General features: G+C 51.6%; 1 pseudogene; it reads left to right on the forward strand.

Annotated features, from left to right (window-relative positions):
* The first annotated feature begins 474 nt into the window (after positions 1-474).
* On the forward strand, positions 475-6,172 carry LOC144109651 (uncharacterized; annotated as a pseudogene).
* The last annotated feature ends 14,418 nt before the right edge of the window (positions 6,173-20,590 follow it).

The raw sequence follows: 20,590 nt of genomic DNA on the forward strand, positions 1-20,590 counted from the left end.
CTTTACGCCTGTCAACTGCCATGAAATATGACCGGTGTCCGCCGCTCTTGATCTGCGAAGACATCGCGGCGCTGACTAACAACGCGTTATCCATTAAAGCAAAACCCTTATAGGTGCCGAGGTGGCACTGCGATCGCCGAGGTGAGCAGACGTGTTCACATCGGCTCTGTCATTGCTGACCAAATACGCAGTGCTGATTACCTCGAAACAAAGTTTTCCTTGCACCAATGTGTCCGTGAAGGCGAGCGGCATCGACCAATACCAGCTGACCCTAGATGTGCGTTTTTCTTTGCCAAATTTTGTGACTTTTTCTACTGCCGCCGTGTGAAGGAGTGCTAGGCTTAGGATAGTCCCGCGGACGCTAGGCCCAACACCGTCGCACCGGTCGCCGCCTGCCGTACTCCTCGGCGGCGGCCGCTAGTCAGCTCCGAGATGGAGGCGTCCGCTACGACAACAATGATCGTGGACAACCAAATGTGCGTTCAAGTTTAAGGAAAAGAGATATCACCAGAGGAATACCACAACGACGCCGGGTGGACGCTCGCGGGGAAACGCATGTCGAGGCTGCGCCAGCGGACCCCCGACAGCGGCAAGCCCGACGGACGCGGCGGGAGTCAAACAAGCCCGAAATCAAAATTCAACAAGAACGTCAGAGCCTCGGCCATCAAGGCAGCACGCATGCCAGCAATGCCACTGGAAGAGAGCAAGATAGTCGTCAGACCCAGAGGGGGACTGGACATCGTCAAGATCGGCACCACCACCGTCGCTGCGGCCATACTCGCCGCGGCCAAGATCACGAGCGAGGAAAGCGCGGCGGACACTATCTGCCCCAACACGCAACAGAACATCATGGTCGTCAGTACACCGAACGAAGACAACGCGGCAAGGTACGCTAAAATCCAGGAAATCTATACTCAAGGCGAACCCTACGAGGTCAGCGCATATCGCACGGCTCCTCACGACACCGTAAAGGGCGTCATTAGAGGCATCCCCATCGACGCGAGCACCGACGAGCTAGATAGCAACATCGTCAACGAGAGAAACCCGCTAGCAGTGGGTGCAAAGAGGATCGGCAGCACTACTACCGCGATCGTGGTGTTCCAGGGACACAAGGTACCGAACTTCGTTTGATACGGAGTCACCCTGATACCGTGCCGCCTCAACAAAAAACAGATCGACGTTTGCCAGCAGTGCGGCCGATTGCCACACCGAAAGGACGTGTGCCCGACCCCCACAATCAAGACGTGCCTGGCCTGCGGACTCGCCAACCCGAAAGAAGACCATCGCTGTACCCCAAAATGTAAGTTGTGCGGGGATGAACACCCTACCGGAGACCGAACGTGCAAGGCGAAATACAAGATCGCCTACGTAGTGCGCAAGCGACAATGGGAGCGCCGTCAGGCCGAACGCCAGCTGCTGTCGGAGAGCGATTTCCCGCCACTCGACAAGCCGCCTGCTGCGGGAAAGTCAATGACTCCATCAGAGAACCGCGCGCCAAAATCCAGAGACATCAGCTGCTGCAAGAGAAGCCTCAGTAGGAAAAGGTCACCATCACGTGAGCGAGTCCGCTGGGTCGACGCAGCTAAAGGGAACAATATAACGAACGCGCAGAAATTCACCGAAGCCACGAAGAAAGACGATATAAACAAGGTGCGAGAACCCAACGAGACCTTAAGACAAGAGAACGCGGCGTTGCGAACGACCATCAACAGCCTCACGAGAGAAATCGCCGAGATCCGTAAGTTCCTGCTATGCAACAACGAGCCTCTACAGAGACCCACGCCAAGAACAAGCAAGACCGACGAAACAACCATGAACACCCAGGAGACAGTGGTAGAGGAACCGGCACCGAAGAAGCGAGCCGTCCAGGCCACGCGCAAGCAAACAGAATAACGATCGAATCGACAACCCCGAGGCCAAATTCGAAGCGAGATTCACCAAACTCGAACAATTAATCACAGCGAACATCGCAGAAGTGACAGCAATGAAACACACCATGGAGACCTACCAAGCCGAGAACACGAACAGATTCGCCTACATCGAAAGGACCCTACAGCCGATAGTGAGCCACCCGACGTTTGCGCCCTTCTTCGTGCAACATCCACCCAACCAGGGAACCACGTACACACCAACGCGATCACGGCCGCCAACGCAACAACAGCAGCAGGCTTAGCAGCGTGGCAGTGGAACTGTCGCCGCCTCGGAAGGAAGAAGGCAGTCATCCAACAGCACATCGCACATGCCGCGCGCAAGCCGGACGTGATCCTATTACAAGAAACACTCACCGACGCACCGTCACTCCCCGGCTACAGAGTGCACAAGGACCAGCCCGACGGAAGAAGCCTGTGCACCCTGGTCAGGAAGGGACTCACGTTCGTTGAGCACGAGCTGCAAAGCAATATCAAGATCGAGCACACACTCCCCGAAATCATCCCGGGCAAGAAGAGAAAAGGAAGCATATTCCTGCTCAACATCTACAGCAACCGATCGCAGAGAAAACAGAGATTCAAAACAATACTGCACAGAGCCAGCACCGCAGCAGGCCGCAACACGCTGATCGTCTGCGGCGACTTCAACGCGATGAACCCTGCCTGGGGCTACAACAAGTACACAGCAAAGGGCAGCGACCTGTACCAAGACGCCATCGAACTCGACTTCACCCTCATCACGGACCCGACGCATCGGACGAGAATCGGTAACTCTGTGTCCCGGCACACCACTCCGGACCTCATGTTGATCAAGAATGACGTCCGGGGCGCGATCACCTGGAGAAACGCGGGAACCGACCTCGGCAGCGACCACACCATCGTGGAAATCAGCATAGCGTAACACAACAACACCAGCATCAAAACTCACAGATGGATAGACTGGGATGCCTTCCGAGACGCCAGAAGCCAGAAGACCGACGCTGACGACGAGATCGAAGACATAGAGTCGTGGACGGCAGAAATCACCAAGAGCGTACGCGACGCGACCAAAGAAATTCAAACGGACGCGGCGATTGATAAGTAGACAGCCAGCTAGCGCATCTCATCGAAGCCAAGCAGTCAATACTCAGTCGCTAGAAGAAACAACGGCTCAACCGCAGACTCAGAAAGAAGGTGGCGGAAGTCAACCCAGCGATCAAGGAGCACTGCCGCGCGCTATGCACGCAACAGTGGATCGAGACCTGCAACGTCGCAGACGGGCAGATGCATAGCGGGAAGACGTGGAACCTGCTGCGGCACCTGCTCGACGAAACCAAGACCAAGTCGCACCAAAGGGACAGACTCGCCAAGCTCATACATCGGGCGGTCTCGGTACACGGCGCCGACGAAGTCACCAGGCGCATCAATGATAAATACCTGCCCACTACACCCACCGAACAACACGCGCCGTACGGCGGCCTACCCAACGCGAAGATCGATCGTGACATCGAATTCGAGGAGGTCCGCGCGGCCCTGCACGACCTCAACAGCCGGTCGGCAGCTGGCCCGGACCTCGTCACGAACAAGGCGCTCAAGAACCCCGACGACGGCTCCATTGAGAACCTCGCAAAATACTTCAACAAGTGCTGGAGAGCGGCCGCGCTACCAATGCAGTGGAAGACAGCCATGACTATCCTGATAGCCAAGCCGGGGAAGCCACCGGACACGGACAACCTCCGGCCTATCTCGCTCACGTCCTGCGTGGGCAAGGTGCTGGAGCACATCCTGCTCAACAGGTGGCAAGACTACCTGGAACGAGAAGGGCTGTACCCGGTCACGGTTATCGGCTTCAGACAGCACCTAAGCACGCAGGACGCGATGCTGCAGCTCAAATACCAAATCATAGACGATGGCGGCAGCGCCTGCGACAACAAGTCAATCCTGGGGCTCGACCTAAAGAGCGCCTTCGATAATGTGAAACAGTCGGCGATTCTGTCCCAAGTCTCTAAGCTCAACATGGGCGAAAGATCCTGAAACTACATCAAGGACTTCCTCACGGACAGGACCGCCGAGCTACGAGCAGGCGACCTACAAACGCAAGAGAAGGAGCTCAGGAGCACCAGCACACCGCAGGGATCAATCAATTCGCCGATGCTGTTCAACCTGGTAATGATCGGAGTGGCCGAGAAGCTCGCGGACATCGAAGACGTCAGGCACACCATCTACGCGGACGATATCATACTGTAGGTGACCGGCGGCAGCGACGCCCACATCGAGGGCGCGCTGCAAGCCACCGTCGACGCGATAGAAGACCAGCTGGAAGCCACCGGACTGAGATGTTCGCCGAGCAAATCGGAGCTCCACCAACTCCAGCCTACCAACAATGGCAGAGGCAAGACCAGACAACGCGAATGCGAAAAAATCAGAGGCGTAACCAAATCCGGCAACGTGATCCCCGAGGTCAGCAAAATCAGGATCCTAGGCATGGCCATCGAAAACCATGGAAGAAACGGCGAAACCATCGCCCGTCTCACGGCAAAAGCGGCCAACGCTATGCGACTCCTCAAAAGAGTCACTTCCCGGAAGGCTGTCATGAGAGAGGAGAGCCTAATCAGGCTCGTCCAATCCTTCATCATCAGCCACGTCGCGTACGTTGCAGCCTACCACCGATGGCTGCAACACGAAAGCAACTAAATCAATGTAATCATCAGAAGAGCGTACAAGACGACGCTGGGCCTGTTCGAGTCCACGAGCACGACCCGCCTCTTACAACTCGGGATGCACAACACGCTCGAAGAAATAGCCGAAGCGCAACGGACCTCTCAACTGGAGCGGCTGTCCGCAACCAAATCCGGGAGGAAGATACTGGACGACCTGGGAATAGAACACTCGAACGAGGCGGAGATGAAGCTCCTCGTCCCCGAAGCGGTCCGACGCCAGACCAGAATCGACCCCATACCCAAGAACATGAACCCCGAGTTTAACAAGGGAAGAAGAGCGGCGAGGGCCAAGGCTCTCATCGACCTGCACGCCAACGACGAGCAGGCGCGGTACGTGGACGCGGCCGAATCCCAACAGAACGCCTTCGCAGCGGTCGTCATAGAGGCGTCGACCGGAGCCACGAGGACGGGAGCGAGCGTGAGAAGCGCCGGAGCGGAACAAGCGGAGGAGGCGGCCATCGCACTGGCCATCGCCGACGCAGACTGCTACACGGTGCTGAGTGAGTCGAGACAGGCGGTGCGAAACTTCGCCAAAGGCCAAGTCTGCAGGGAGGCCGAGCGCGTACTACGAGCGACCAAACTGCAAGACAGAAGAGTTAGAATCAAGTGGTTTCCGGCGCACGCGGGCGACGCGTCGGAACGCGGTGAGAACCACAATGAGACGGCACACGCAGCGGCGCGAGCGCTAACCAACCGCGCCCCGGCAACACACCGTCCGACGTGGTTCGGAGCCAAGGACCGCATGACGGACTACAGCGAAATCACGAAGGCCTACCGCCTGGCTCGCAGGATTCTCCCAGCCCCGCACTCGAGGCTGAGTCGAGCGAAGGCGGTACTACTGAGACAGCTCCAGACCGGATCGCTACCGAGCCCGGGACTGATGCATCGCATGTACCCCGAGACCTACCCGACCGATACGTGTAGTCTGCCGGAGGGAGACGGCAGATCACACGCACATCTTGTGGGACTGCATCAAAAATTCAAAGGAAGCAAGATCAAGAACAATCCCGCCGCGGCTGGAGGCAGCCGTGAAGAGCAACGACCAAGACCAACAGCTATGGGCCGTCCAGCAGGTCCTCGGGGCGCTCGAGAGGCAGGGACCCAGCGAGCCGGCAACGGTGAGTGGAGTCCCGCGCCGAGTAACGGCAACCTTGTAGAAGGTGTAGGCCCTCGTCGGGGCGCGCGAGCGCCCAACTGCAGGCACAAATAAAGTTTGCTCCAATCCAATCAAATTAATGGTGCCGTTCGGAGGAAAACCCGGCATCGGCGCGTCTGCGAAATTCCGATTCGTGGAATAGGTGTAGTGACGCAGAAAAGCACGCTCGCTGCAAATTGAATTGTAAAATTGTATTTGTCCAACAGATTAAAGCCTTCCCACCTAGACGACGGCTAGGAGCCGTTGGACCCTAGCGGCGGTTCCTGCCAGTCGGACGGTCTTCAGTTGAATCTCCGGATCGGAGCTGAGTAATAAGGTCTCCCATTGTTCTAAAGACTTTATGCTTCCCTCAGAGGGAGCCTGTGGGCATTCCCACAGAATGTGATTAAGATCAGCCCTGGCTTTACATAGCTTACACTGGCTGGAGTACTGACCCGGGTAGTAGAGGCTGCACGACATCGGGCTTGGAAACGAGTTGGTTTGCAGGCGACGCCAAGTGGAGGCCTGGCTCTTGTTTAAGGATATATCAGCCAGAGGATATTTAACCCGCCCTAGTCTGTAGTGTTGTGTGATCTCTCTGTAACACACTAGGCGGTCTTGCCCCGTGAAGCCTTCGGCTAGCCCAACAGCTCGGAAAGTAGGTCCTCGAGCTAATTCGTGGGCCGCCTCGTTCCCAGCTAGGGAGGCGTGCGCAGGTGCCCAGATCGCTGCAAAGAAAAAAATTGCTGCGGCTTAGCTCAGCTATCCCTAGCTATGCAAGCGAAATCAAGGATTACACGGAAGGTCCCTTCCTAAGGCTTTCGTTGCCGAAGCACAGTCTGACAGGCAGACAAACCACGTGGTCGTTGTGCATTCCGCACTGCGAGAACTCACTTCCAGCGGCTCGCCAGTCTCCGCCTCAGCTGCTAACTAGGCTCGTCGCTGTCTTCGTTCGGCATCTTTCGCTCGCCGTCGAGCGAGGCAAAGTTCCCGCCCTCCTTTGCCTTCGGCTGGCCGTGTAGCGCCTTTACGCTCGCTATCGATTGCTAAATCCATTGCACGGTTGGCAATGTCGACCGGGTGATCAGACATGGCCCGACGTCAGAGAGTGCGCACTCTCGAGGACGTCGGCTCCGGCTCACTTGCTTCGTCCATAGCGAGACACTGGATAGGCAGCGCGCAACCGCCGCGACGACGGCGGAGCGCGCCACTGAAGCTTCTGCGAGCCACGTCAGGCGTCACGTGGTTACTTATGCAGCCCCGCTCCTCCTGTTCAAGATCATTCGTGCAGACGCAGCGAAATCGGCGCCGCTAGGGTAGTAAAGCGTTTGCTTCAAAAGGTTGTCAAGCAGAAGTGAACTGGAGACCCTTCGGTCGGGAGCCAGGCATCTACTTCACAAATGAGGATGTTCGTTCAGGAGGATAAACAGAGAATTTGTAAAAGCAGGTCGCACAGCAGTGTCCGCAAAAGACATTAAAAGAAAACTTAGCTTTAAGGGCGAAATCAGCGTCACGGATTATTATGTGCGATGACGTGTAATACAGCAGGATGTGATGTCACGTGAAAAGCGTGCCTATATCTGCGTAATGGTGCGCCTAGGAGTCCCCAACCGATTGCACGGACAGTTCATAAAAAATAAACAAATTTATGAAGACAGGCTCGCTAGTAATAGCTACATACGCTTATTAATTACATAAAGGGAAGTTTATTTGACTGCCAGATCAGCAATCAATGTGTACAAAAAAGGGTACATGTAGGCACAAAATATATCTGGCCAAGAGAATTAGTTACAAAACCAACTGGTGGCGAACATCAAGACGAGCTTTTAGGCTCGTGTTTATGCACAAACCAACAAGAACCGTATCTCCTCGTGACAGCAAATGGAGCCGGTGCTTACTTGAAGAGGTACGGCTAGCTAATGCGATCAGCGCATAAAAAATGAGTGGTCCAGTAAGTGGCTTCTGCTCAACAAATTCAAACTGTTAGTGGAACCCTTGCTTGCTTTCAATGCTGATTGTGCCCAGGCAGCGTTGCATCGGAGTTTTAACCAATGTCGAATTAGAATCTGATATTTAGGCGAAGCGGAGATGATATTCTTACTCATTTTCCTTTACCCTGTTGACGACGCAAAGCAAAAAAAAAAAACAGCCGCGTTCTTTACAATGAAAATTGACCTTTGCAAAAACGGCATCTGCACTTCGATTGACAGGCCGCGGTGGCTCAGTGGTTAGGCGCTCGGCTACTGGTCCGGAGTAATAATAATAATAATAACAATTGGTTTTTGGGGAAAGGAAATGGCGCAGTATCTGTCTCATATTTTTGGACACATGAACCGCGTCGTAAGGAAAGGGATAAAGGAGGGAGTGAAAGAAAGGAAGAATAGGTGCCGTAGTGGAGGGCTACGGAATAATTTCGACCACCTGGGGACCTTTAACGTGCACTGACATCGCACAGCACACGGGCGCCTTAGCTTTTTCCTCCATAAAAACGCAGCCGCCGCGCAGCCGCCGCGGTTAAAGATCCCCAGGTGGTCGAAATTATTCCGGAGCCCTCCACTACGGCACCTATTCCCGGGTTCGAACCCTACCGCGGCGGCTGCGTTTTTGTGGAGGTAAAACGCTAAGTCGCCCGTGTACTGTCCGATGTCAGTGCACGTTAAAGATCCCCAGATGGTCAAATTATTGCGGAGCCCTCCACTACGGCAATTCTATCTTCCTTTCTTCTTTCACTCCCTTTTTTATTCCTTCCCTTAAGGCGCGGTTCAGGTGTCCAACGATATATGACAGATACTGCGCTATTTCCTTTCCCCCCCCCCCAATAAAAAAAAATATATATACACTTCGATTGAGAACAGCTAACTTCCTCTCTCCTTTATCCCTTCCCTTACGGCGCGGTTCAGACGCCCAACAATATACGAGAGAGGTACTGTGTGTGCCATTTCCTTTACCCAAAAACCAACCAACCAACCAAAACGCTAAGGCGCCCGTGTGTTGTGTCTGTCTGTTGCTGCCAGGAAGAAAAGAAAGGAAAGTGCACAGGCCTGCTCACTGGCTCAAGCCGAGCCACAATCGATACCACGTGCAGATAGAAGGAGAGTTGAAAGATGTGATAAAAAGACAGGATAGTAAAGACGCGCTAAAGGCAAGGCCTATCCCGGAGTTAGTGCAATACCGGGCCAACCGGTGGCGGGAGAAAAGCATCCTTCAAACTCTCCGCCACATTTCCAAAAATAGGTCCAACTTGGACCCGTAACGGGTCCGGACAATCTGTTCCGCAATCTGTGTTGTGCAGTGTCAGTACGCTATAAATATAATAATAATAATAATAATAATAATAATAATAATAATAATAATAATAATAATTGGTTTTTGGGGAAAGGAAATGGCGCAGTATCTGTCTCATATATCTTTGGACACCTGAACCGCGCCGAAAGGGAAGGAATAAAGGAGGGAGTGAAAGAAAGGAAGAATAGGTGCCGTAGTGGAGGGTTCCGGAATAATTTCGACCACCTGGGGATCTTTAACGTGCGCTGACATCGCAAAGCACACGGGCGCCTTAGCGTTTTTCCTCCATAAAAACGCAGCCACCGCGGTAGGGTTCGAACCCGGGAACTCCGGGTCAGTAGTCGAGCGCCCTAACCACTGAGGCACCGCGGCGGGGCATTTAAATATCCCAAGGTGGTCGAAATTATTCCGGAGCCCTCCACTACGGCACATCCTTCTTCCTTTCTTCTTTCACTCCCTCCTTTATCCCTTCCCTTACGGTGCGGTTCAGGGGTCCAACGATATATGAGACAGATAACGCGTCATTTCCTTTCCCCCAAACCAATTATTATTATTATTAATATTATTATTAAAAAAAATAGGCTGTTTGATGAAAGGAAACGGGGCAGTAATGTTCTCATATCAGTGGACACCCCAACCGCACCGTAAGGGAAAGGAGAAAAGTTGTAGGGTAAGAAGAAATAACGTGTTTCCATAGTGAGGGCTCCGGAATAATTTAGACCACCAGTTGATCTTTAACGTGCACTTCCTTCGCACAGCAAACGAGCTCCTTTCGAGTTTCGGCTCCATCGAAACGCTGCCTGAGCCGACTGGATTGATCCCGCGTACTCTGGCGCAGCAGTGGAGTGCCCTTGTCGCTGAGGAGCCGAAGCGTCGTGGACTTGATGGACTGCAAAATTCTTCGTCACCCTTGCCTCATATTCACATTGCAAAACATTGCGTCTCCCTCTGACATCCTCGCATTAACTTTCAATTGTTTAGACATGTAAATTGCTGCTTAATACCATTAGAATTAAGGAGGAATAGACTTACAGGGAAAATCGTGAACCCCTACATAAGTGAAATAATCCTGAGCTTATCAAGCGAAGGTGCCATTTATTCATTGAAACCTTCATTCTTGCAAATCAGTGAACCTCAACGTCAACAATGCATGTAGCGAAGCTAGGTGGTTCTCCACGAATGATAAGAACATTTTTTTTCATGGAAAAATTTGCTGCCGAGCACAAGACGCGAGATGCCATCTGCCCCTGCCTGGCTTGTCTTCATTCTACAAAAATAGTTCGATACATATTTCTTTGAGCGTGACAAATTCACTGGTTTAGTGATTGTATTCAGCTGTTTGGGCTGTTACTCAGGTGAGGCTAGCAGTTCGGCGATTCTGGAAATTACCATGCAACACCAATACACCTCTTTCACTGTTAAATCTTCAGAAATCAGTCTGATCTTTCTACGATAGGAATGCGAAAAGAAAAAAAAAATGCATTTTTGTTTCCGGACTTTTAGCGTAGCAAGAGCACCGAGCAAAGGACAGACAAAGGAAATAAAGATGCACACGGCACACGAAATGAAATTTTCGTGAACATTCCGTACGATATCTTCTCATGCACGTCCGGCGTGAGTGGTGCAGGCAGCTTTCGAGAAGGTGCCGAAAGTGCACCATCATTAGCCGCGCGTTTAAGTATGCGCATATGTTCAATTATTCCACATAGGAATAAAATTATTTTAATCGGGTTGTGGATCTGCTTAGCTGAAGGATTAAACGATGCCGAATTGTAAAAGCAATTTCGACTGCCACGAGGGTGTGAACACCATTCCATCCGTAGTGATGCTCTGTGTTTTGGCGCTGGCGGTCATCATCATCAGTGTTTCTCTTTGTCCAAAAGTTCACTGCAACGCCTGCTGTGCATTAAGGAGCGCGAAATTAGCTCTGAGTGCTGAAAATACCCTACAGGTAATAAAACAGTTCAAGATAGATTTCCTGTACCACACATAGCGGCATAAGCAGTGCAAACGAATTTCTCGATACCAGAGCAGCAGAGCTTGGATCAGCAAACATACCATGATTATTCAAGTTATTCACTAAAGTAATTGTTGAAAAGTTTGAGGAATCTCAGAATTTCGTTGACCAAAAAGGTGGCTGGCCTTCATAACGGCGACTGGCTGCGGCCCATGTTCACACCTTGAACCATGTGATAAAGATATACAAAAAATATAAGCAACCCCGATATTTTCCTGCGTATAGTAGGAGAAAACGTTTCACTTATTTGAATCCACAGCAATCCCGTGGGCGTTGCCTTTTCAGTGTTTAGGAGATAAATACGTAAAATTGCTGAAAAATATTGGAGGGCACTTAAGCTTCGCCGTTAAGAGTGGAACGCGACAGCATGTTGCAGCACTGCCAGGGAGTCTACAGAGCGCCATCGCCCGTTCCGCGTGACGCCTTGCCTGCTAGACAAAACGTATACGTTGAGACCGACGCGCGGAGCGGGAAAACACGTAGAAGCGCTGCCAGGCGTCTTGCCGAAACGAGCGGGACTCAGGTTGCAGTCGTAGTTGGTCGGCACATCGTTCTCGACAAACCCGATGCCACGAATGCCACAATAGCTTCCGCGCCAAACGAACGGGCAGCAAGACGCAAGCTTCTTGGTGAACGCGCTTCGAATGTGCGCTGCGTTGTTCGCCGCTCACCGCGTGATTCCTGCGTGCCCGCACGGCCCCACTGCGCCCGAACGAGAGGAGCGGGAGGCGCTGCCGTCGCGCGCTATCTGTTGGGGCAGTAGCGCACATTGGGGGGAGGAGGATTTTTCGCTCACGGCCAACGCCGCTGACGCCGACACCGGGTTTTCTGCAACAAGAGCTCCTTAACCCTATCGCGTTAAAATACAACTATAACGGCCTTGTAGGTGCATTATGCATCCCTGATTAAAGGGAAGTGGCTCTAGACCTGAACTCCGTCCCTTTGCCTCTTCAGTTTTTTTCCTGATTTATTACATTTAAATGAAGCCACTCTTTTATTTTGGTGACGGTGATGGAAGTGGACGCTGTTGGACTGTAGTCCGGTGGGTCAGTCGGTGCCACTCAAAGGAAACGTCTTGACCTCCCGAATGACGCAAGCAGCGAGGCCACCGTGGTGTACTCGGCCACCAGTGATCACTCTTCGGCTGATGACTTCTTCATCAGAGTCGTAAGCAAGAAGGCCAAGCACAGACTGGGCAAAGGTGAGAACTCGTCGTCGTCGAGTACGTCCACCATCACTACGGAGCGAGGAGCATGGGTACATACTGTCCTATTTGTGCCAGAGACTCCCTTCGACAATGTCAGCCACATCAACAAGCAAGCCACGTCTGCATTCCTGGAGGCTGGCGTCCCGGGATCAATTGAAGATGTGAGAGAGAATCGTGTTCGGACTGTTGTAGTCATTGATGTCATGGACCGGAATGCGCTTGAAAGTTTGAGACACATCAGAATGCTCGGAGGTATCAGCGTTCGTTCCCGTGTCCATCTAGGCAGCGGCACTACTGCAGGCGCGACGTTGACGTAGCCATTCTCGAACTTTGACCTGCCCATTCTGGTCCAACCTGCTACCGATGGTGTAGCCATAATTCAAGCTCAGCGCCTCGGGAGGACAATGTGCGTCATGTTGATCTTCCAAGGGGACTTAATTCCAACGTACGTGAAGGTTGGACACTTTTGGCACGTAGTTAGGCCTTTCGTCTTGAAGGCTCTCCAGTGCCGGAAATGCATGAAGATAGGACACGTGAGTAGTGTGCTCGATTTCCCCATCGTGTGTCCACGGTGTACTCAGCCACACAGCGGAGATGCTTGGCATTCTACAGTCCTTAGGTGTGCCAATTGCCGCGTCCCTCATGACGCTGCCTCTAAAGATTGTCCTCGTCTTAAAAGGGAACGGGTGATACTCAAACATATGACGAGAGGCAGCTATAAGCATAGAAAAGCTGCCGCTAAGGTGCGACGACGTCTTCGCCCTCGTCACTGGCCTTCTAGAAAGTTTATTGAGCATTAGACAGGATCGGCGAAGAATTTCCGCAACTTGTCCTCCCCTCCGCATAATATTTTAAGGAACGGAAGCCATATGACTGGCGAGGCAGAGACGGTTGTCGCAGACGGACCTTGGCCATCCCTCCCTGAGCTACGCACACCCGCAGTGACCAAGCAGGCACTACGCACCCAGAGTACTGAGCCGATTGCTAATCAAACACAATGCCCAACTCCGGTCCAAAACCAGGACTGGCAAATGATTTGTCCATCGCTCCCGAAGCACAGCACACCATCAATGATATAACAGTCACCGCGCACCAGCATCGATGCCAGCTTGCGCGTCCTTGGTCTGTCGCTGAGCGCGGACAAATCGGTGGCCATGGCCTGCGTTTCGCGCTCGCGCGCGCACCTTGCGCCACTGTCACTGGACGGGACTCCGTTTCCTTGGCGTAAATCGGTGCGGTACCTTGACCTGGACATCGACTGGCGCCTTTCCTTCCGCACCGCGGCGACCATGGCCTGTCTGCAGATGAAGAGGATCACCGCCGCCGTGCACAAGCTCACCGCTCGAGGCCAGGGCATCTCCCAGCAAGCCGCGCTGCGTCTATACAATGCCGCAGCGTTGGGGGCGGTGCTCTGTGCGCTGCCGCTCGTCACGGTGCGCAAGCCGTGCTGGAAGAAACTCCAGCTTCAGCACCACAAGTCACTGCACGTGTGCCTAGGCCTGCCCAAAAACTCGCAGTGCGCCGCAACGTTGGCCGAGGCAGGAGCGCGGCCCCTTGAGCTCCAAGCAGCGCGCAGGGCATTGAATCACATCGACCGGCTTCACCGCTCACCGGACGGCGGCTCGCTGCTGCAGCGTATGCGCTCGCACCCGCGCTCACGAATGGGCGCGGCGCTGCTCGAGTATGAGCAATTGACCCAAGGCCCACCGCCCTACGGCTCCTGTGCGCCCTGGCCTACTGCCTCGGAGGTACAGCGAGAGATCGTCGGCATTGCGGGAAAGCGGAGCACACCCCTCTGTGCTGTGCAGCAGCTGGCCAGAGCCGTCATACACGAGGAGCTCTAGGATCATCTCCTCGAGTACACCGACGGCTCAGTGGCCCGCGACAGCTGCCCCCTTGCTGCGGCGGCCACCATCCCCGCCCTGCGACTGCACAGCCAGCAACACGCAGCCTTCCTGGGCTCCTCCACCACCGCGGAGTTGATGGGGATCCAACTCGGGCTGGACCTGCTGCTCACCCTCGGCCCTCCGCCGCCCAGGAGTGCTCTGCTGTGTGACTCCCGCGCCGCCCTCTGCCGCCTGCAATCTAACGGCCGCGGTACCACACTAGTGCGGGAAATTCGCTCGCGCATCGAGCGCCTCGCGCAGAGAGGTTGTGCCGTGCGTGCACAGTGGGTGCCCGGTCACTGCGGCATCGCCGGCAACGAAGAAGCTGACGACCTCGCGACTGCTGCACACCAACTACCTGCCAGCGATCTGCCCCTTGCGCTGGAGGACGTGCGTGCGGCCATCCACGACCATCTCCGAAAGCAGCACCCCGACCCACGCATCGCGGAAGGTGAGCGCATCGACAGTGTCACCGGCTGTCGCGCACTTACACGGTCACAACGTGCAATAATCCTCCGCGCGCGCATTGGCTGCGTGTGGCCCGAGGATGACGGGTGCGTCACGGAATCGCGACGAGTGATGTGTGTGACGGATGCGGTGCAGTGGAAACACAAGACCACCTGCTCCTTCGCTGTTCCGCGTTCGCCGATGCTCGTCGCGATATGCTCGCGGCCTATAGGGCGCAGGGCATACTACCAGACTCCATCAAGACGCTATTGTGGCCGCAGGGCAGTGCGCGCACTCGTGAGCGAACTTTGGTGAGCATCTGTGCATTCCTCGAACACACGGGATTGACGTCCCGTCTGTTCTCCGTCAGGTAGTTACACGCAGTGACCGAACGCTCCGCGAGTTCTACCTTTTACGATTAATAACTGGACGCCCCACTCCAGTTGTATCCAACACAGTGCTGTGCGCGTGTGTGATTTAAGTCCTCTAAAATGAACTAAACACGCGCACAACCTGGACACGTTTCTTATTGTGTAAATAGTTTGTACATATTACTTCTCCCCCTGTCCTCTGTTCCTGTCCCCTCACCTCGTTCATTTCATTTCTCCATTCTGCCTGCTGTCCTTTATTTCCGCTGCCCCAGCTCAGGTGCTTGAGTATCTATGGCAGATGCCGGGGCTAGCAAAAATTTTTTCCTTCCTTTTTGCTATTATTTTTAATAAAACCACCACCACCACCACCACCACCGCGCACCCAGTGGGTTGAGTCTACTGCTGGTCGAAAAGTAGCTCAGAAAGCGGCCCAAGTCGCAGACGAGCAAGTAATTGCAATGCTGAAGCCAATCGTGAATGTCATGCGACTGCTGCTCTTCAGATTGCACAGAATGCACTGCATATTGCTGGATTGGTTGAATCCAGTGCCTGCAGCTCTCCAATGGCTGGTACAGTGCATCCTTCAACCTCATCGTTCCGAGAAGTACGATGCTTACGTTGTCATCAACATTATCAGCCGCAACAGCAAGCAGCCTCTCTGCACACTGGAACGTCAGCGCTGCCTGTTTGCGTCGTGTTAATGATGGAGGACTGAAGATGCGTTCTACTCAGGTCTCCGCGTTCGCCTGGCCCCAAGATGTGCAGGCTACAGCTGCGGCGACCTATGACATTCACTGTGTTTGTCACTGCCGTGCTAGATACAGACAACATTTCTCTACTTCTTAATCTTTTACACACCCCCCCCCCTCCTCATCCCTCTCCACCGCTGCAGGGTAGCCAGCCTTAACATTCTTCTGGTTAACCGCCCTGCCTTTCCTCTCCCACTTTCTCTCTCTCGCACGTAAAGAAAGTGATAAACGAAATCCAAGTGGCAGAAAAGACGTCAGTCCAAGACAACAGTGTTTATTCAGTATAATTTACCGCACGTTAAAGTTACGTATTCAGGACCGTGGACTCAGAACAGTTAGCGGTAGAAGCTGATCGGTAATACTCGCCGCGGTGGCTCAGTGGTTAGGTGCTCGGCTACTGATCCGGTGTTCCCGGGTTCGAACCGGACCATGGCGGCTGCGTTTTTACGGAGGTAAAACGCTAAGGCGCGCTTGTGCTGCGCGATGTCACTGCACGTTTAAGATCCCCAGGTGGTCGAAATTATTCCGGAGCCCTTCACCACGGCACCTCTTTCTTCCTTTCTTCTTGAATTCCCTCCTTTATCCCTTCCCTTACGGCGCGGTTGAGGTGTCCAACGATATATGAGACATGCTGCGCCATTTCTTTTCCACAAAAACCAATTATTATTGTTAAAAGACTGAACGGCCAGCTCTGTGTTCCGTGTTTCAATGCGCATCTCTGAACGGGTCATCCCGACCCGCGTCAAAAAATAAATTGAAGGTAATGATGACATTTTCCCTCCTAAGGTGGTCTGCTTCAAGCCAGGCCTGCCGGCCCAAGACACCTCCTGATCCATCGAGAAGTGCTCCCCAAGGTCACAAGCAGACCTTGAGGACAGAGGTCAAGAACATCTCATCCTGGCCTTACATTTAAATGGCGCCCTCGACAGCTCGCACGAGGCGATCCCTCAAGACATAAGTGACCTTAACGGCGGCGTGCGTTCCTAGCTACCCGCACTGTCACGAGAGGCATTGGTCAAACCCGCTCCGACATCAGATACGGCACCGAAAGGCGCACCGCACATAGAAAATTCGATGCAGGCGAAACGCAAAGGCGCCGTGCGCTGTGCGATGTCAGGTGGTGGAAATTTACTCCGGAGCCCTTCACTAAAGCACCCCTTGCTTCCTTTATTCTCTCAGTCTCTTCTTTATGCCTTTCCTTACTGCGCGGTTTAGGTTACCGCCGAGATGTGATACAGATACTGCGCCAATTCCTTTCCAACTTACTGCGCTGTTATTTTTTTCAGGACATGAAAGTGTGCAATACAACTTGCTTACTTCTACTGGATACTCCATTTCCCTTCCAGAAAACAAGTCTTCATGACGAACACGTTACCCGCCTTGGTGGCTCAGTGGTTAGAGCACTCGGCTATTGATGCAGAGTAGCCGGGTACGAACCCGACCGCGCCGGCAGCGTTTCGAGGGAGGCGAAACACAAAGGCGCCCGTGTGCTGTCCGATGTCATTGCACGTTAAGGATCCCCTGGTCGTCGCAATTATTCCGGAGACGTCCACTACGGCATCTCTTCCTTTCTTCAGTCCTTCTTTTACCCGTATCCTTAAAGGGACTACACTGTAAAAAAAAATGCTCCGCAGTACAGAGAAACCCGCTGGTAATGCGTTGCCGGAGGGTTTTCCGCAACATGAGGTACGGACTAAATGTCAGAAACAGAGACTCCGTATGACGACTGTCACATTCTTGGTAACGGAAAGATACGCCATGCTATGCATGAGACCGAAATCGTTTTTTCAGAACGAATGCTTATGTTTTGTTCTTATTGAAGTTTCCGCAATGTGTATGCATACGTCCTCCGTTTACTCGGAAGTCATTTCATCTAGAGCGGAAATTATCTGTATTGTAATTATGTACTTTCTGTAGTACATGAACGTGCGTCTTCGTATAGCTTCTGCCCACAATGTTCACTGCAGATATAGCCGTCCAGGTGCCGAAGAAATAAGTATTATGTACAAGGCTTTCCTTTACGCATATTATGTAGTGCATACGTACAAAGAATGCAGCTTAGAATGAAAGAGTGGTAAGTGTTTGGGTGAGTACAAGTACATACGTTTTATTTTCATGGCAAACTACACACATTGTACATCTGCACATTGCTGTCGGATCCATCTGAAAAGCATAAAAAAAATCCTCACTTAGTGGGCACACAACACCAAATATAAATTTCACAAATACATTTCAACCATCCGCTATTGAACAATCGGCTTTCGTAGAAGCTTTCAAAAGCCATTCACCGACAACCAACCCGTTATAATTTATTGCCCAAAATTCATTTCTCATAACAGTAAACAGTAAAAACCACAGGTCCAGAAAGAAGCAGACAAAATGCGCTTTCCCGGGCGGCACTGTGCGCATGAAAGTCTTTACAGTTGCTTATCATTTTGTGCAAATAGAAAGTAGCTCAGGATGGGGGCCAGATGCAATTCAATGCAGGTGCCTTTCTGTATATAGTACTAAATGCACAACTTAGCGAGCAAGGAACATTGGTAACATCTGAAAAAGGTGGGAGACGCTTGCCGAATTTATCGTCCATCCAATTTGTTATAGGCAAGACAAGACGAAGTGAAAGTCCCCGGGCATGCCTGTTGCGGCAGATTATGACGCTTTTTATTATGGCATTCCAATATCTCTGCAGTGTGCCTCACAAGGAACGGATGCTCAAGTTTCAAAAAAAGGGCCCTTGGCAGAAATTTAACCAAAGGCCGTTGCCATGTGAACCTTTTTAAAATGATGACCCAGAAAGACGAAGTGTCCTCATGTGTCTGATGCAAAATAAGGATGAAGGCATGAGTCTTTCTGCTTTTTGAACAGCTGTGATAAGTTTTTTACTGGTACTGCTTGGTGCAGCTTCAGTCTCCTTGACATTTTGTGAAATAATTATATATCTGCGAAAGATCTCGCTAGCAAACATTTTGGCACTAATGGAGAAGCAAAAAGACCCATGTCCTAGGCCTTTTTTTGTGAGACTAAAGGAAGGCTTGCCTTTTAGAGTCATTGATTACGAAGAGGTCCATGTGGCAACAAACTTTGAGAGAATTCCTTCAAGGGGTCTTTGTTCTCATGAGGTGCCCTGTAGATATACCACAACACCTCAGTGAGCTGTTACCAGCCCTGTGAGTTCACTGTCACTTGACATCAAGGGTATGTACTTTTCCTCGCCACATGCAGCAATGATGTATATGTCAAGAGAAAGCATAAAAGATTTCTAAGTGCAATTCTAGATTGCTTGCGGAGGAAAGCACAAGAGTGGCCATGCTCAGCTGTTACCTTTGCTTCTTGCTCGAGTTCTACAGTGAGTACTACGTAATGACAGGTGTCTGCATCAACTCATATTTAACACCCGTCCTGTGCGACCTCCATCTTGCTCTACATGACAGGCAACTTTATAACACCCTTCATGCAAAGAGTGTCATCAGGGTCGGTGTGTCCTGTCAGTTTCCTGGTCCTGTGGTTTGTGCTGTGTTTTCTACTCTTAAATTATTTACTGCCTTCATTCTCCACTCCATGAAGCCTGAATGTGCTACACTGGGCTGCTCCACGCGTTGTGGAGCAGCCCAGTGGCCATTTTTTTTTCATACGTCGGAGGCACTCAGCTCGAAAGCCATGCTTACTATATTCAGCAGACAAGGGTACATGTGAGACACATCATTAATAACTAATTCTCACAGTGGTATCTGGTGCAAGAATATCTAAATACTACTCAATTTTTGCTTAAGCTTTCAGATACGCTCTTAGATTAAAAACATAATTTGGCTACATTAGCAGAAGCACAGCACCAAGGTACTCACCAGTTACCTGAAGCACTGTACGCAAGTTCTCGTGCCATCATGAATACAGCACACTGTCCACGTCTTCATAATGCCATGTCACTCCAGCACTTCGGTAGCAAAATTTTCCTTTAAAAAAAGTAGTTTTGTTTATGTTAGACTGGTCATATTTAATTTTACTATATACTATGTACTTCTCATTGTACTGCCTCAGACTAAAAAATACCAATGATCACGCTTTGAATTATGTCATATGTGATCACCAAATTATGTGATCACCAATATGTTCTTAGAAATTCTGATTGAAATAAATCTGACAAAATATTATTTCAGAAAATGTGGCACAAGGAAGAAGGACGCTAGCTAGATAACCTGGACGAATGTTTTCAGTTGCATGCAGCCACCGGCACCATTGCACACTAAATGTACAATAAAGTGGGTTTTACCTTTCCGAATAGAATTTAATGCTGCAAACATTTAAGTAAAAAAATTTCAACCTTCCATTCCGCATAATGGAAAGAAAATTCCTCTCATTTTTTCACAAGCCTCTGCAAGTACACAATTCAGTGAATCTACTCTACAAGTACTTGAATCTATCAGCACGAGACAGGGACGAGAAAAGAAACAAAACAGGCACGGACTCGCAACTGAAGTTTATTGAAGTGAACAGAGTATATACAGAAAAGCCACACGCCACAAACTACACAATTACACATAAGCCACATCACAACATAAGTAAAAGATTGCCCTTAACATTCCTCTCATCTAGACAGTCCAACCCGCTGCATGTTAATGCTATGGGCAGCACACTCACACATTCGTCACCGAGTCATAAGATGTCTAGCCTCGATAATTTTCTGGTTAATCTGCTGTGAACGTAGTGCCAAAATGCGTGTTGCCGAAAGGAATGGCTAGCAGCCTTCACATCCCTTGTAATATGCAGATAAGTTACAACCCCTACCAATATCCAAATACCTCTCATGCTCCTGTAGTCTTACATTGATACACATTCCAGTTTCACCAACATAAACCCAACCACATGATA

The sequence above is a fragment of the Amblyomma americanum genome, chromosome 11 (genome assembly GCF_052857255.1).
Source record: "Amblyomma americanum isolate KBUSLIRL-KWMA chromosome 11, ASM5285725v1, whole genome shotgun sequence".
Taxonomy (NCBI): Eukaryota; Metazoa; Arthropoda; class Arachnida; order Ixodida; family Ixodidae; genus Amblyomma; species Amblyomma americanum.